Raw genomic sequence first — 18,935 nt, 5'->3', positions numbered from 1 at the left:
AGGCAGGGGAACAAAGACTGAGGTAGGTTACTTAGTTTGTAATAAATAGTGGCAAATAATGCACTACACAAGAAGTTCTCACAGGCTCAGCGATATAATATTATGTGATATGATATAATACTATTATATCATATCACAGTGGCGATCATTGTCAATATTGACCTTTTGTGTTTGGTTTGATTCCAGTTGTATAGGGTATGCGATCACCATCAATGATCATCCAACCATCAGCACTTGTAGATGAAAGATTCTCTGGTGAGATAAGGTCCCATTGTAAAGCTAATCAAACAGAGACTAGGATTCACCACGGTTCTCTTTTGAAACATCAAGAGTCCCCTTTTTGTGCGGTAATGCAATCAGACTTTATAAAGCTGCCTTCATCTTTGGAGCTTGGTTCTCTCCGTGTTTTTCGTCTTTTCAAAACAGCTTAGAGGTGGTGTAGCTCAAGTGCTCATGTAGACTTATCTGATCGTATCCCCCTATACGAGCACTGGACTACTGGATCTATACTTCGACCCGGGCTTGAGTTACATTGTCCCAGCACAGGCCACGCATAGATGTCTCTGATACAAAACATCCATTTCTCAGCATCACCCTCCAGTCAGACACATTTCAAATTTAGCCAGTACAGTAAGTCTTATCAGGCTGTTGGAAGCAATCACTGAGAACAAGCCTGGATCTGCCTTCGGAAATTTACATGTTTTGTTTTTTTACACAGCACCATTGCTAGTGTAAACAGAGCTGCATAACGCTTTCTATGAAGACTGTTTATAATAAAATTATGATCATGCTTTCGATGTACTATACTAAACATAGTATGTACCCTGTTTAAAGTGTTAATGACACTGTCAATAAAATGTGTAACATATTTTAATCCTTTATTTACCCAGGGTAGTAGCTGAGCACAAGTTCTCATTTTCAGCAACGCCCTGCACATAGAGACACACAGACAGACACACACATTGAAACCTCAGAGCTGACCAGTACAACCACAGTCTTATACTGTTGGCCACTAAGCAGCTCCACTGGAGCAGTTGGGGGTTCAATGCCTTGCTCAAGGGCACTTGTTGGGTGAGTGATGACAATCACTTCCCGACCCAGATTTTTCCTGCCCATCCGGGGAATCAAACCGGCAACCTTTTGGCAACAAGGGCGCTCCTCTAACCCTTAGGCCACCGCTGCCCCGAAACTTGCCCCCATTAAGGGTAACTAATGGAGATTTCTTATTATGACATTTTCATGACAAGGATCTCCAAATTGAGGGGCACGGTGGCACAGTCACTAGTGCCATAGTCACTAGTGCCACTAGTGCTGTCGCCTCACAGCTAGAAGGTCCTGGGTTCGATTCCAGATGGGGACGCTGTGGGCGTGTTCTCTCATCCGTGTCATCAGTGCCCATACCCGAGGTGGGGTTGGCGAAAGGGCCTTTCTGTGTGGAGTTTGCATGTTCTCCCCGTGTCCCCTAGGGTAGGTACCCTCACAAAAAACATGCAGTAATCCTGGTCTCTAAACTACCTCCCCCTGGCCAGCCTGATGGAGGGGAAAGGAACTGGTCGGAATAACGTGTTCCTTCCACGTCCGGCAGGGGAAACTCCCCCCTGTCAGGTGAAAATAAGCAGCTTGGACTCCTCATGCATAGAAGGAAGCATGAGGTCAGTCCGCTGCCCCCCCAGGTTGGCAGAGGAAGTGTAGCGCCCAGGATTACATTAAATAATTGACACTGCATGGGTGAAAAAAGTATGTTGCAAAAAATATTTACTCCAAATTGATACATAATATACAGCGATAGAGGGGATGACCAGTGCCATTTGTTATCATAAGTGCAAAGCATTATGTTCATATCAGAAAGTGTGGGTGAAGTAAGTCCAATAATCTTGGAAGAAATACGAGTAATACTGAAACGTTTGTTTTTGTTAGACATGGTATATGTCCATGTAGAAACTCATGTTGGACTTAACCTACAAAAATGTATTTATAATGCATAACTTTATAACTGATTGGACAGTTAAGAACATGTGAACGGAAATTATGTTTTTGTTTGGTAAACTCATATTGAGCAGAATTGCACTTATGAAAGCAAAATGGTTCATACTGTATGCCATGATTTCCATGCTTATGGCCTGTACCTTCCAGTTAGTTTCACTTTCAGGTGAATTTAAAAAAGAGAATATCCTATATATTGGATATTCTCCAGCTGTATTAGCCGGAGGACAAGTGGCAGCTCCTTTAAGTGGCAATGTACAGCAAAGCAAGAAGCTCCATTACTTGGTGATGTTGTCTCTAATTCTATAGTGATTAAACGCGTTAAGTCAGAGCAGCTGACGTTATGCTCAGTGGGGTATGCTAGGAGAGAGACAGAACATGTCGCACATGGGGTCCTGCATGGTCACACCTGTGAGCTATTGAGGAATGATGTCCGGAGAGACCCTAACAACAAAAAAGACACATGCCATGTGGAATTCTCTCAAGAGGTTCATCTCCACTCCGTAAAAAGGCTCTGCATTGAAAGCCCTCGGCCATGGTTCCATCTTTATGGATGCTGTAGCCTGAGTGAATGACAGAGGACACTCCACTCACAACAGAGGGGGAAAATTGGGCTGACTCTCTTATCTCATCCCGTTCTCTGAAGAGTGCAAAGTTGACATTAAAAGAAAATCAAAAGAAACCAAGGCTTGAAACAAAGTTCCAGCCTCTCTTGGTTACGTTTCAGAGCACACAGCAATTTAAAACCCTGAAATGTGGAATTAGAGAGGATTTGATGCGTTTCAAATTGAACAGAGGGGGACACTGTCAGTGCTGTTGCACCTTCAGGCATTATTTAAGTAATGTCTTGTGGCATGTTTGAGGAATTGGGAGCGAGGGAATAGAAATGAGGGATTTATGCAGACGCCACTGCAGTTTTATCTCGCTCCTCCAGTCCGAGTGCACGCTCCACTGAGACATACAAGCAGATTCAGATCATACAGAGTATGCGTTCAAGCTATCTGGATATTCACTTTAAACAACAACTAAATCAAGCTGTTCTCAACGGACCTCATCCTCTCCTTATCGAAACACAGGCAGTCGCAGATCACTTGATTTGCTTAAGGAATGGGGGAGATATTAACAGCTCTCGACTACGGCAGTGGCCCCCGTCTGTCGTTCGTATTAAACCTATCCAGCACTTCATTATACCTACACTCTCTGGAGAGTCTCTTCGTACAGTCTCTCTCTTTATCTCTTCTTTTCCTTGTCTGCGTTGTCCCCTCCTTCTTTCTCTCATTGTCTCTTTCTCCCTCTCTCCCTCTCCCTTTCTCTCTCTCCCTCCCTCATGATACACGCATCCTGGTAGCAGACAAGAGCATCATCAACATGCGCGATGCGCTGGTGTCATGCAGATAGCCTCTGTGTTGGTAATGGAGGGAACAGCGATCGATAGGGACCAGGGGATGGCTGCAGCTGCGGAGGCCCTGTTTGGCTAGCCCTAATCCTGATGAATAATGTCGCTGTCATAATAGTGGGGATAATTTAATGCTGACACTTAACTCTGTGATGAATAGCCTGTCACCCACACAGGGCCAAGTCAAACAGGCCCCTGACAAGTTCAGAAATATACATTTTCGATTACGGAAAGAAGTATAAACTACAGCATATAATCTGCGTTCTAACTGGAATTGTACCATTGTAACAACATTGAAGTTCTTTGTTGTATAATCACGATAACCCACTATTGCTCTACGTGTTAAAATTATGTTTTTGGATAAAATACTGGGTGAATCTGGTTGCTACAGTTGGCAGTCATTGTGGGGAAAAACTCAAAGTCGCTTAATAAACTTCAGAAACGTCATGCGATACTGCTCCGTGTCATTTTGTTTCCCAGGTTTACCGCTCAACTGAATCATCACTCACTTAGAGGATATATACTCTTCGGACCATATCAGTGGTCTAAGTCAAAACATACATCAGTCTATACCTCGTAGACTGGTCACATAAACACAGAGATTCACATGAAGCCACGCAGTTAGTAAAACCCTGTAATTGTTGAACACTAGTTGATGAAATTGTGCTATTGAGAACAGTAGGAGATGGGGGTTCCTGGTCCTTCTAACGCTGTGGACCAGATATAGGGTTCCTGGTCCTTCTAACGCTGTGGACCAGATATAGGGTTCCTGGTCCTTCTAACGCTGTGGACCAGATATAGGGTTCCTGGTCCTTCTAACGCTGTGGACCAGATATAGGGTTCCTGGTCCTTCTAACGCTGTGGACCAGTTATAGGGTTCCTGGTCCTTCTAACGCTGTGGACCAGATATAGGGTTCCTGGTCCTTCTAACGCTGTGGACCAGATATAGGGTTCCTGGTCCTTCTAACGCTGTGGACCAGATATAGGGTTCCTGCTGTTTTTATCATGCGTTCTTCGACCACGAGGACTCAGGACACACAAGCACACAGGAGCGCGGAGGTGATGTAAAATTATTTTGCATTGGCCGATCACAGATTGACAAACTATAATATCATTTTCACTTGTTTCACCAATGCAGCTTTCAAGTTTCAAAACAATCCAAGTAGGGATGTCCCGATCACGTTTTTTGGGCGATTGGATCGGGATAATTGTCATTTTAATTTAATTGACATTTTCAGGCCTGAAACAACAATGGTCATATATTGGCATTCCCATATATGGGCTTAATATTCACGACATCAGGGATCTCCATATATGGGCACAACAGGGGTTGTATTAGGGCATACCATATTATGGACATTGTTTTCAGGGTTCCAGGGTTCATGGCCATATATAGCATGTCTTGGGTGTAGAGGGTTTGATGTCAGACTGACATTATGATGGACTGACATTAACCATATATGGAGATCTAAGGGTCTCCATGATGTCACGTGATGTCCCGAGATATGTTACACTGTCTGATCCATATATGGAGATCTAAGTATCTCCATGTTGTCACGAGATGTCACGAGGCGCGATACCATATGGAGATGTGGGTGACTAAGTAACTAACGGACGGGAGATGCAGCCAGGTTTTAATAGTAAATGCGACCTTTGGTCGCAACTATACTATAGATAACTAAACATGGTGCCTAACACCACCTAGAAATTACAACTCCATGAGATGTTTACTAGTGTTTGTTGTATAGCCAATTAGCCATAGGCTTTAAAAAACGGATACTCGTACAGTAAGATACAGTAGTTATGAATATTATATAATCTTTCATCTTTTATTGTAAAAGCCTTTGGTGGAGACTTCATATGCAAAGAAGGACTGCTCCACTCATGAAAAAGAATGGGGACCATCTTGCATTACCATGAAGTCTGTTAAATATTCAATAAATAAGAGCGTTGTTGCAAACATTATACTGCATATCTTTTTTTCCTCATATGTGTTTACTGTTTACAGCTACAGGTCTGTTTGGAATGGACCGTTGTACTATAGCAGTGCTTGGAGGATGACAGAACCCATCCCTCTCCTCTCACGGTAATCCATTCACAGTGTGTTCACGTTGAGATGGTGTGACGGCAAGTGTGTTTGCTGAGCACACTGGGGCCTTGTGTACAGAAACTTAAATTGATTTGATTCCTAACTCCCTTATCTATAAATGTTTAGGAGCAGAGTAGTTTTTTATGATTTATTACTTCAAAGCTATAAAGTCTCCTGTTGACAAAAAAACCCGAAAGAACTCACTTACTTATATCCTGTGGAGCATATCTTTTTAGGCCACCATGGCTGGGCTCAGAGCCGCACTTCCAAGCCTGACTCAAAAAGGCATTTTGATTTTGTTGACACAGGTTATGGAAGAAAATAATGGAAGAGATAAAAACTCCAATTATGATTTTTTTCCTCCCAAAAGCATGGCTTCAATATATCAGATGGTTTGATATATGACGTGTTTAGAAGTCAGTTGTTGAAGATGTGCCGATTTGTTGAGCGGCAAATAGGCTAGCATGACCTTTCCTGTGATCCAATTGTTCGGTTCCTCGTTTCAGCAAATGCTTTTTGATGCTTTGATATGATATGAAGTGAAAGGCATGGTATAAACAAGTACATCTCTCCATTTTACCTTTATCTGAATATTCTAAATGTTACATTATCTTGTATTCATCGTGCATTACAGCCTATGACTGTATTGCCAATATGTTCCCAGTGCAAGTTGAGGGATAAATCCTTCCTATAGGTGCTGCCGTGGACTTGTGTACATAGCTTCTGCTTAAGACCTTATGTTGCTGAGCTGGAATGGACTAACACAGCCATCTGACCTTGGCTGGCTTATTTGCTCCACTGAGACAGCCTAAATATTTACCTGCCATTGTTGATGATACTCTAGGCTTCAATGCCCTTAATGGTTTTGATGGAGAAGTAGGGCTTTGCAGCACCCCCTGTGATGGGATTGCAAAATTAAGAGCAGTGAATTGGGTTATATCACGAGGACACTATGTGAGCTTAATTCAGTGGCTTATAACACAACTGCCTTTGCTCTATATAAGACCAGAGCAAAGTAAAAGACTGTAGTGGAGAATTGCAATGGAAAACAAAGTGTCAATCGGTTCAGTTTAACCTTGACGAGACTCGCTGCACTCTCAGGAGAAGAGTCAAAAATGTGAACGCCACTGTACACAAAAAAAGGCTTAGCTCACATAGGACTTAATAGATAAGACCATCAAGGATAAATATATAGGGAAGAAAGGGCCACACTAGTAACACAGCTGATACTAAATATTGACTGACAACACAAGTATACAGTTGTCAAGTTGACTGAGGGAACTGCAGGAAGGCTTTATAGGAGGATCAGCAGTCATAGACCAAATGGCAGCAGGTGTTCAACAATAGAGGCACCTCTTCATCATCTTCATCATCATCCACACTGCACACTGCGAGCAGCTTCCTCCGAGCATGAAGCCATGCTACTTTGAGTCTCATAGCTGTGCACCAGAGGGATTGCTGATCCCCATTTCAGATTACTGGACCTCAATCTCTTATCATTTACAGCTGTCCACCGGTAAACAACAAAACAAAACAAAACCAACCAAAAAAAATGATAGAAATGGATGAAAAGGGGAGGGGGGGGGGGGAGTTGCACAATGGTCCCTCTTTCCCTCAGAGGTTTGACTCGTTCAGTGCCATTGTTAGCCTCCTTATGCTGATAACTATCAAAATCATAACTGTTTACATTGCTGTCAGTTACTTATCCTCAAACCGGATGCTTTCAATTTCGAAATTGATTTGTTTCAGGGGCCTTTATCTTTTCAGCAAGAGAGAGGGAGAAAGCATGGCTCTTTTTCCCCCCATTAAACTTTTGATTGTTCTTCAAGCTAAAGCTGCTTCTTGGGAAAGGCAGCTGAGAGCCAAACTGCCCCTGCAAAGCTGTTACTACAGCAGGTTCTATAGAATGGGCCCCTATAGTGTTCATCCAGATGCACTGCACCAACACCAACCATTCAGTGTACCATCTGGCTAATATAATAACGTATAACGTAATGCATTTTTAACCCTCCCTAATTGGCTAAGTCATTTCATTATTATAAATATTAGGTATCTGTAATAGGGAACACTAATTCCTTTGACTAGACTAAAGATTCCCGCCTTAGAATAAGCATGCTAATCTAATTAGAAAGCTAGCGGAGCCGAACGACTACATTTTCTCATACTTAGCATTGGAGAGTCGGGGCTTTGCGGAGCAGATGTGCTGTGAAATTAATTTCCTCTGGTGTAACTGGAGACTCTCGTCTCTCTGTCTCTGTTATGCAATTTCCATTTCACAGATGATAACCTATTATCACTTTATTCAAGGGAAACGTGTTAATGGCCAGGAGGAAGATTGAATTATTCATATTTGCTCATTTCTATTCTGCGCTGCGGCCCTGCTCTTTTCATGCACTGTGAGAGGGCTAATGTAAACACGAGCAGAATCCTTGTAAATTGGCTTGTAGAGGAGGCTGTTAGCATAGTGCCTGGGGACTGATGCTAGACGGGGATAACAGCTGATATCTGTAAAGTACAGCCACTGTGTGTGTGTGTGTGTGTGTGTGTGTGTGTGTGTGTGTGTGTGTGTGTGTGTGTGTGTGTGTGTGTGTGTGTGTGTGTGTGTATTAATGAGTGAGTGAGTGAGTGAGTGAGTGAGTGAGTGAGTGAGTGAGTGAGTGAATGAATGAATGAATAAATGAGAGAGAGAGAGAGAGAGAGAGAGAGAGAGAGAGAGAGATGACTGGGTGTCCATGTGTGCACTTTGGAGTGCATGTGTACAAGATGTGTGTGTGCTGTATAATGGGGGATGCTACCAGGTGGTAAAGGAAGCCAATGGACCCCGGGTCAGGAAGCAGTTAGCTTTTTTTGGCCAAGTGTGGCACATATGGCCGTGCGTGCTTCAGGAGCAACCTTCTGTACAGTTGCTTTTGACTGTTACGTCCACTCGCCATTCAAACACATCACATCAGCTCTCTGCACATCCTTTCATGCAGTGACCGTGGGAGAAACAGAGACACACACACATGCAGGGAAATAAGCTCTTATTTATTTTCCTCGGTTGATGTTCGTTTGCTCAAACTGTTTCAGTATGTCAGGACAGGAAAGGGCCCATTCACAAGTAATGAGCCAGCGTTTCCCAGTGACGTAGCTCCTGTTCATTCAATGGGGGTGGGGGGGGGGGGGTGTTAGACCCCTGCCCTGCAAGGAGATACTAGCTGCACAGTGAAGTCCCCAGTGTTAATATTTTAAGAGTAGGCCTACTGTCAGACTTACAAATTACGCGGCACGCGTGCGTGTACTGTATGCCACCCAAACATTTAAATAACACATATATTTCTTTCTAGATATTTATTTGTATTTTATTTGTATTTCACAGCCAAGACTGTGTAAGAGTAATTACATCTATTTAGTAAAAGCAAGCTAGTAAAGCTGGTTTGTATTTTGCCTTTAGAAGCACGATAGGATTGGAATGCATTGCACCAAAATTGGTGAAATTTTGGTTTTCTGATCAACAAACTCCAACAATACATGATGGGTTGTTTTTTAGGGGGAAGCAGCCTATAATGCTCAGCCTTTAACTGGTTTCAGTTGTAACCTTTGCGTATACTTGAAACTTCAAAGGACTATATTCAAAAGCAACACAATTTGCTTTTTATAGCCTAGACTAGAGAATGAATAATTAATCAATACTCAATTTATACTTGTTCCAACTCTTAAAGGGCTGTTCACACCGAGCAATAAGCTATACTGTATAAAGATATAGTTTTAAAATTTGTTCTAAGTCAAGTGGATGTCAGAGTGAGAACAGTGAGAACAGTGAAAGACTGGCAATTTAACTTTTTTTTGTGGATATACAGTATTTTTAACCACATATGGATTTCTCCCACAAAACCTGCTGCGTTAATCAAGTTCACCTGGTGAGCTGCAGCTGAATCTTTCTCTATTCATCCTGGGGATTGTTTTATAAATTCTAAAACGTGAACGATGTTTTTTAATATAATTCTACACGGTAAGTGTTTAATAAAAGCAGGGCATTCTGCAACTCTTAGAATTAGAGATGTCCCGTGTATCGGTATCGTAAAAAGTATCGGTATCGGCCCTTAGGTATTTGTATGCTATGTCCTGTATGTCAGTCCTGTTTGTATTGTTTGATGTCTGGGGACTGCAGATGGAAATTAGCAAGTCTTGCTAAATCTGGTATATTTACAATGCATTTTTAATGTAATGTTCATCAATATACACTGTCCCCGACCAAATAAATGAATAAAGTAAAGTTATTTGTCATATCGGGTCTCGGCGAGTATGCCAGTCTAACCACCGATCCGACACAGGGGTAAGGGGTTGACACTATATGGCAGTTAAATAAAATGTTGGGGCATGTGGAGTTTGCTTCGGACAAGATCACAACACTGGTATCGGTATTCAGTATTTGTATCGGATAACACAGAAATCAGGATCGGATCGGGAACGATCATCCCTACTTAGAATACAGTAGTTTAAATATCAGGTCAACATTGGTCAGCTGACACCATACAGCAGACGCTTATGCTCGGCACACTAGTAGCCAAAAGAATGATTCTAACTGAGTGGAAGACATCGACTGTACCTTGTTTTATTAAATGGCTTAATGAATTTGTATCTTTGATACACCTGGAGAGGTTGCGATGCAACAGACAGGACAGTCTAGCCACTTTTGAGTATATTACTGCTCACCTTGACTCCGTTGCGTAACTGCTGACCTGTTTTCCCTACTGTTCATATTTATAGGTGCCCAAGCTCATGTTTATATTATATTACATGTTACATGTATAATATATATATATGTATGTATATAGATATATTATATATATCTATGTTGTATTATGTATTATATATTTATGTTCTGTTTGGCTACTGATATCCATGCCCTCCTGCTCTACTCTTTTGATGTCTTATGATGGTTGTGTTCATCCTGACCTATGCTATCTTAACACGATAGGCCCCCCCACTCGTTTTATATACATGGCCCAGTCTGGTGTATGTGTCGTTGTTATGTATGTCTTGTTTGTCATGTCTATAAAAACCAAATAAAAACTAATATAACAAAAAACATTGGTCAGCTGGTAAGTACTGAAGGCAGCTGATGAACTGGTAGCAGTATGCAGATGCTCAACAGCATTCACTCACAATAAAGGGAACACTTTTCTATTCAATGTCCAAACTCAGTCTGAGTTCACCTTTTACAGGTATAGTTTAAAGAGGATATACTATATAGAGTCTCTCTATCTGAATTAAGCCCTTTGAAAGGAATTATTGTTTGTATGTGCATTTCAATCCAGACCATTTCATGTAGGAAATTAAGCTCAGGAAGGTCCATTCTTTAAGTTTATAAAACCATTATTTGTCAATAGAGCCTTAACATTTCCATGGCTGCTTAACCCATTTTGGCCTGACGTCGAAATTTGAAAAATGTCTTTTATATCCTGACAGTTTTCTGAAATACCTCATGTTTCTGTATCAGTGGTACTCCATATTTCATGTCAAGGACCACAAAGATTATATGTAATTGGCCCCCCATCTGAAAATATGTTATTCCAGGAACCCCTCAGAAGCAAAGATTTGAAAGAATATACATTCAAAGATTTTTGCCGCATTTTCACGATTTTTCAAAAATAGCTAAAATATAACATAATGCTTCAAACACCAAAAGGGGTTCCTGTTCAGAATGGGTTAATGCTTGTGGCATTGCGGATACTATTAAATCACTTGAATGTTATAGGAATGAAAGATTATGGCTGTTTTTTGTCACTACAGTAGGCCTACTGTATATTTGTTGATTTATTGATCACATTTTTTTATACATCCAAAACAACGAAAAGTATGCTGTATAATGTCATAATCTGCTATCAAATTGTATGTGGTTTTCAATTTCTTTAATTTCACATTCATATACAAGTTTTGAATTCCTTTTGGTTCACATGACTTGTACATAAGTACACTGTTGTAAGAATATGCATGTACTCATGTGATCACTAGGTGGCAGTATAGTATACTATAATTGCATATATGCATATGTTTTTGCATAAGGCCAACCACTCCAACTTCACTATTGATGAATTTGTCCTTCAGTGAAAGAAGGGCCCATGAGAAAATGTGATCTCTATACCAGACAAGCAGATAGACATTCTGGTTATCTTTTCCTGTATTACTACAGATACACCCCCCCCCCCCCCACGCACGCACGCACGCACACTAATTGAAAAGCTATAGGCTAGTGTGTGTCTGTGATGATTATATGTATTATGCATGCATTTGTAGGCGAAGCCCGTGTGTGTTGTATTTCTGTTTCATAACATTTGATTCATTTGTCATTCCAAATGTGTTATCATCAAATTGAGAAATATATGGAAAATACTGAATGAAGCAGGTATGCAAAAACAATTGATGAATTAAACCCTGGAGGTATGTTAAATCAGCAAAGTATATTTACAACCAATATGGCAAAAGCCACATCATTGTACAGTAAGTCACAAAGAATGAGACTGGTTACCGCATATAATGTACTGTACAGTAGGATTTTACTTGTTGTTTTCTTAGTTTTTTTGCACCGTAGACTGAAACGACGTCTTCTGTCAACAGTTGGAAAGTCATAATAATCAGCTATGGGATTCGATTGAATGAAATTCAAAACAAAGGAGGCACAAACTTGTCTAATAAAGTGACTCCCTGACCGCAATCGCTTTTGAGGACCTCTCTATTATACCGCTGCTTAACACAATCCATAGCAATCCAAATCCTTATCAATATCAATTTACTCATATCAATAAAGATTTGGCTCCCTCTGGATCAGTTCTCACTGGCATCTGTCTGACATTGCAGGCCCCTCATTTCACCCAGACAACACCCCCTCCCCATCCCACACATGCGCACACACACGCATGCGCACACATACACACGCGTGTGTGCACACACACACACACACACACACACACGCACGCACACCCTTGACTTCGGCGTCAATAAGGCTGACCGTCTTTGTGAGAGTATCGACAGTTATCAAAAAACGCCCTTGATGTAATTTCATGCCTGTCGACACTCATGGGCCATATGCTAAGGATTATGGGATGCCTGTGTGCTGCATAAGTATACGGCTCTGAGAGGGCGCTAGGGCCGGAGCTTTGGTCACTTTATAGCAGCCTTAATGGCCCTCGCTACCTCTATCAGGGACACGATGCTGAGTGACCGCTGGGGGCTACCTGAAAGCTCAGCTATAGAAAGCAGCCAGGGATTCCCACAGTGGAAGTGGTCAGCACACCCACGTGTGACACTAACTTATCACATTAAAAGTCCCCACAGTATCAGAGCATATGCCTCTGTCTCTGACTCTAAGACTCTCGTGCCTATAAAGCTTGGCATTTAAACATTTCACTGGTATTCACAAAAGCACTGTGAAACAGACGGACGTGGGCAGTGAATGACTGCTTTGGCGAAAGGGCTTTAATGTCTGCATGCTTCGTCCGACTCGCCTCTGTCAAAGTGTCATTGAAGATCGGAAAATGACAGCATAAAAATCTGATATAAACTAGTCGCTAAAGTATTTTGCAGCCACAAAGTGAAGGACATACGTGCTGGCACATTTTACAGTTTCTATGCTACTCTGTTTTTGTTATATGACTTGCTGTGAAGTGTACAGAGACCACTTGGGGTGATGTTGCACTATAAATAAAAAATAAACTGAAACCGGACTGAATGTCATATATGTTTGTATATATGTCACTATAATAATTCATGCAGTATGATGATCATGCATTCGTGTCAAGGGTAGGCCCTATGCCCTAAATCTATTTATTTTGTAACACAAAAAGAAAAGGTTCAGGGTCGGGTGCCATCTTGTTCCCTTTCAATACTTAATTTGTACCAAAGTGTTTCAGCGGTCCACCTCCTTCCTAAGGGTACATGCAGTACGTGCAGTATGTGACAAATGGAGCATATAAAACACTGTGACCGGATCAGTCTTGAGGGGGAGTGGACAGAAAGATAATAATGTACTCGTTTGTCAAAAGGAAATAAAGCTAAAACAAACGTAGTCACCCTCCATACAGCAGAATGTCATCTACCATAGAAGCTTGATTCATGTTTGGGGTCATTGTTACCCCAGAGAGAACAATCTGTTAAAAATGCAATGAAGGAAATCCAAATAGACTATTGGTCTGCCCAAGGACTTGTCCAACAGGCAAACTAGTGTAAATGTTTGCCATTTAGATCCTCCAGACCAGCCAAACAGAGCACAAACACTGTTCTATAGTAACAAGATGCTACCAAAAAGTTGAAGGATTCAGAAACACAACATCAAGTGTCGTATCTGGGAACCATCATTCTTTGCATATCTCATGTTTCTTAAGATTACTAGCTGACTGGCTTAATATGCAAGGCAGTTCGTCTCAGAGGCCTGTCTTTGTGATTTAAAGTCAAGGTGTCGTTGGCCTGTTTTACATGCCTTTTGTTTAAGTTCAGATCCTGGGTCACACCCATAGACTGTAAAAAATATGGACAAAGCGTTCCCCGCCGCCCGGGTCTAACATGAACGTAAAATGAAGCCTGAAATCCCTTGCATTCTAATGCACTGTAAGTCGCCATCTTTCTAGATCCGTTTTGGACCAGCTGGCCATTGGCTGGCTCCCTTTTGGACCAGCTGGCCATTGGCTGGCCCAGACAACGAGGCGGGACTTCCCCCCTTCTTCTCCGTTGGTTTTTATTTTGACTCGAGTGGGAGGGGAATCCCGATCATAGACTGTAACGGTAGCCACGCCCCTCAGAACATGCGCAACTTTATGGTCATTTTTTTAAATAAATGGGACCATAATTTTCCCAAAAGAATATTATGACATTAGAAATGAGACTTTAAACTAGTGACTGGAAGCAGAAAGTATTCATGACCATGTTTATTAAGGTAATACAGTCTAGGTGAAGTTGGGCCAAAATACATGGGCCTCTATGGAGCTATGGGGCTTTTTGGGTCCAGTCCAGCGCCACAACAGGCCATTATATGAACTACCGATTTCAAATGAGGCTTCACGAAATATCTGGCTGACTGCCCCCCTGGTCACACCTAAGGATATTACCATGCTAGAAGATGAACAATGGATCAAGGCCTTTACCTTCCAGGGAGGGGCCATTGTAACTCTGTTTAAAGCAGTTGGATTTCAATGTAAACAGGGTCATTCTCTCCGACGGCGAAGGCCGTCGGACCTATGCTTTGCTGCTGTGCTGTGTACTCTCTGAATAAAACAACATCGTGGAACATCGAATCCTGTCTGCCGTGCACATTTACTCTCCTGTATGGTATTTTAATTTACGACAAGTTGGAGCCTGAATACACGTGTCTTTGGGATGGATTTTTCCATTCCAGGCAAAAGAACCAGTGGACTTTTGGGGAGTTTTTGTCAACGGCGACGAGAAGTTCCAGCGGACCCGACCGTGATCTTGTCTACGCAGCGGGGATGATGACGGCTTAGGACATTTAGGCTTCCATGGTCTTATGGGTCGGAGCAGGTGGATTGCTTGCAGCGTTGGCGAGAAGCACGGAAGCCGGAAGGGCTGCTTCCAGCGTTCTCAAGAACCGCTCATCCGATTAACTTAACATATTGACTCCCGATAATAAACATTGTTTCCCTGCTGCAGTTTTTCACTAACCTTTGAAGAATCACCGCATCACGATTGTACATTTGTCCATTTCATGAAAATCCGTCGAAAAATATTCCACCGCTGCGATCCGAAACAACAGCAGAGAACAGAGCTCAATGAATGCAGCCATTACGCACCATGAACTTTGCATTGTGCCTCGATTTCCCAGAAGCCCTGAGAATCGAGCGTCAGTGGTTTTTTTCCGGTCATGTGATCCAAACGCGTAACGTCACTGGGTTGTCTGCTGGAAACCATGTATGTCTTAAAAGTTATGAAAAAACTGTGAATTAAACGGGTGCAGTACTTTGTTCAGACTCCGACAAACGACAACCTACCTCAAACCCTAACCTAACCATAACCGCTAACACGGATAACCGCATGTCGGACAATGCATAGCATACATGTATACATACAGACTAACTGAAATTACCTTTAATTCACCCGACACTGAAACATATCCTAATTACGTCACCACTGACAGCCAGTTATAACCCGACATTGAAACATATCTTAATTACGTCACCTTCAACATCAGTATAATATACCTACCAAGCATACGCACATAAAAAAAATTATGTCACAATGTGGTTCTGGAGATGTAGGACTCAGCAGAACGAACCAGGTACAGGCAGAAGAGTGAATATTCCAGTGGTTTTAATTCCCAAAACTCACACAGTGAAAACACTTGGAACTAGGAAATAACAAGGACTTTGAACAACTAGGAAAACACAAGAAAATAACCACGTCACTTACAACGACGAAATGACAAGGAACTGAAAACACTGGGGCATATACTGTATAAGTGTATATAGACCGATTCACAGAGGGTTTCCTGGGTGCGGCCATTACTGAGGTGTACCATTGAGTGCAGCAGCACTGATTAGCTACACCTGGCCTACGGAGCACCTGCTCCATGGATTACCCCTCAATAATGGCCGCGCCCAGGGCACCCCTCTGTGAATCGGTCTATAGACAAGACTAACTACACACAGGTGAACTGAAACACACAATCAACACTGGGATAGGCTAACAGGCAACAGAACACAGGTGGCTAGGGTTACACTAATACAGGGGGGTGAGACAAGGCAGGAGACAGAAAACAAGGCAGACAGGAAATCACAGAACACTATTACAAAATAAGGTACAGAACACAAATACAAGTAATAAGTCCCAAAACACAGACAAAGTCCAAGGGCAGAGGAGCGTACCGTGACACATGTATGTATGTACATACATACGGTACCTGTTACCCAGGCAAAATTGAAACATATCGTAGTTACGTCACCATTGACAGCCAGTTATAACCAGACTTTAGTATTTAATGGTTTAGAGAGAGACTAAGATTTGAACGTCCGTAGCGGACGACAGTGTGCAGTTCTATAGTTGAGCCACGGACCACCATGATATTTAGCCTTGCAGACCCAATGTCCACATTTCTATATTGTATTTATCTCATAGGAGAGATAACAGGCAAACATTGATCAAAATAACAATTCTTCTACATTCTCTAATTGTGTAGACTTCTTGTAAATTCACGTAAGTAATGCAGATATTTAACAATATTTTAACTCTTGAGAGTGTAAAATGGAACCAAATGGACCCGTTCCATTTCACACTCTCAAGAGTGAAAGATCTATAAGGGTCCATTTGCTTACCAACTCATCATTTAGCTGGGGACCACCTGGAAGTTGGAACCCCCATCAAGGACCACTGGTGGACCACTGGTTGTGAACCACACTGTTTTAGAGAATCAACTGGTATAGAGACATCTACCCTGCATGCAGACACATTGCAGCAGTGCGAGCTTCATGACAGAAGTCACACACGTTCACACATTTCAAAGTGCTCGACTCTTTGCATCTGCTCCCATTTTTATTGCTCTGATTTTAACCCCCCCCCCCCCCCCGCCCCTGCACCCTCCCTCCCCCCTCCCCCCTTTTCTCTCTCTGCACCACTTTGTTTTTCTGCTGCCGATGGTAGCTGAAGCGTCTTGGCTGTTTTGTAAGCATGTGCACATCCTGATCTCTCATAATATTAGTTAAAATCAATGTGCTGCTTTTTTAATTATTGCTCATGGTACAAAGCGGGGAAGGCTCATTTAAGGGGGGATCGATATGGGAGAGCGATTGGTGGACGGAGGAGCTGTACATCAGGCAGCTTGATGTGAAAATCATTGAGGCCTGCGCGGGCTGCGGCTCGCGCTGATCAGCCTGGTTAGCCCCCCAACTGGCTCCAGGGCCCGGGTAATGGGTGAACCCTCCGTGAACCAGCATCCTTAGCCTCCGCATACACCCCTCCGTGCCGCCACACAATCTCACATCACCGCCCCAGCCAGGCAAACACAGAGGCTGCTATATACCGAGAGGAATGGAATAACAGTGTAACACGTACGCCACACTCATGTCTTGTCTGTCAGATATATAGGATGAATCAGAAAGTATAAAGAAATGGAATCTAAACTCGTATATCTCTCACATCTCCTGTTCTGTGTCATCACCCGCATTGATTATCCACGCCTGTGATTATTCACCGTTTTACTTGGCCCTGTTCTGTTACCCCCCCCCCCCTTATTCCTGTATGTACACCACTATTACCTCTTCCTATCTATCGCCTGACGGCAGACAGGTCTGACCGGGGGGTCGCCCATGCTACTGCGGCTCTGTGGGTTTTAGAGAGGTTAATAACTTGGGCCTGTGGGCATTATTTAAGGCTGTATAGCCAAAGGAGATGTAACGCTCCCCTGTTTCTGTTGCATTAGATCCACCTTTGACCCAGTGTCGTCCCCTCCTTCCGCGGCCCCTCTGACACATGCGTGCTCACATCCTGTATATGCCCCGTGCACACACGCCCGCACACGCCCACACACACACACACACACCCGCACAAATGCACGCACAAACACACACACGAGCACACACCCACACACACAGGCATGCGCACGCACACAAGCACACGTGCACACGCACGCACACACACACACAGGCATGCGCAGTTTTGCGCACGCACACAAGCACACGTGCACACACACACACACACACAGTTTTATGGCTGCTAATGGAACTTTAAGGGAGATTTATAGTTTGTTACATGGCGGTGTTGTGCAACGGAAATAACAGATCTACAAGCTCACAACATGTACTGTAGCGCTGAGACTGAGACGTGTAGATCGTAATTTTGGAAATCACGATAACGTGCACACACACACACACACACACGCGCGCGCTCTCTGCCTCTTCACGTCCACTCTCCTCTCTCCTCAGTTTTAGTGGGGGGGCGATTCAGATGTCCTCCATCATGTGGTTTGGACCCTCTGGCACTAAACTGATACAAATGACGTTAATCTGGGAATGTGTGAACGGCAGCGTTTCCCGGCTTCTCCTTGTTATTTGTCACCATTTCCGTCTCTAAAATGGTTCCTCCGCTTTGCGCGAAGATAAAAAAGTTAAAAGCCCAAATAATTGTTTTCATCATTAGGTCGCTCGGCATTCATCATGGAGTTTGTAGATCAGCGCTTTTTTCTCCCGGTGGATGATTTATACGGGCTCTTCAGCCAACACTGGGACACCAACATGAGGGTATCAATCCAGATAAGCACTGATCCAGTGCCCAGTCAGCATGCATGCAGGAGAGCTGTGCTGCACGTCCAATGTCCCCAAACGAGGAGAGAGAGAGAAATACACCTTTCCTACCTCTAAGCAATTGATGTAGGGGTAGCCTATAGAGACCATGAAGAGCTGTGGCAACCCCAAAAGTGGAAATTAAAGTAAACTGGCATATTATTTTATTAATATTATTATTATTATTTTAAATCCTGGAATATGT

The sequence above is a fragment of the Protomyctophum parallelum genome (assembly GCF_964188405.1).
Source record: "Protomyctophum parallelum genome assembly, chromosome: 3".
Classification (NCBI taxonomy): Eukaryota; Metazoa; Chordata; class Actinopteri; order Myctophiformes; family Myctophidae; genus Protomyctophum; species Protomyctophum parallelum.
The sequence above is the reverse complement of the archived record's forward strand: the minus strand, read 5'-3'. Positions refer to the sequence as shown.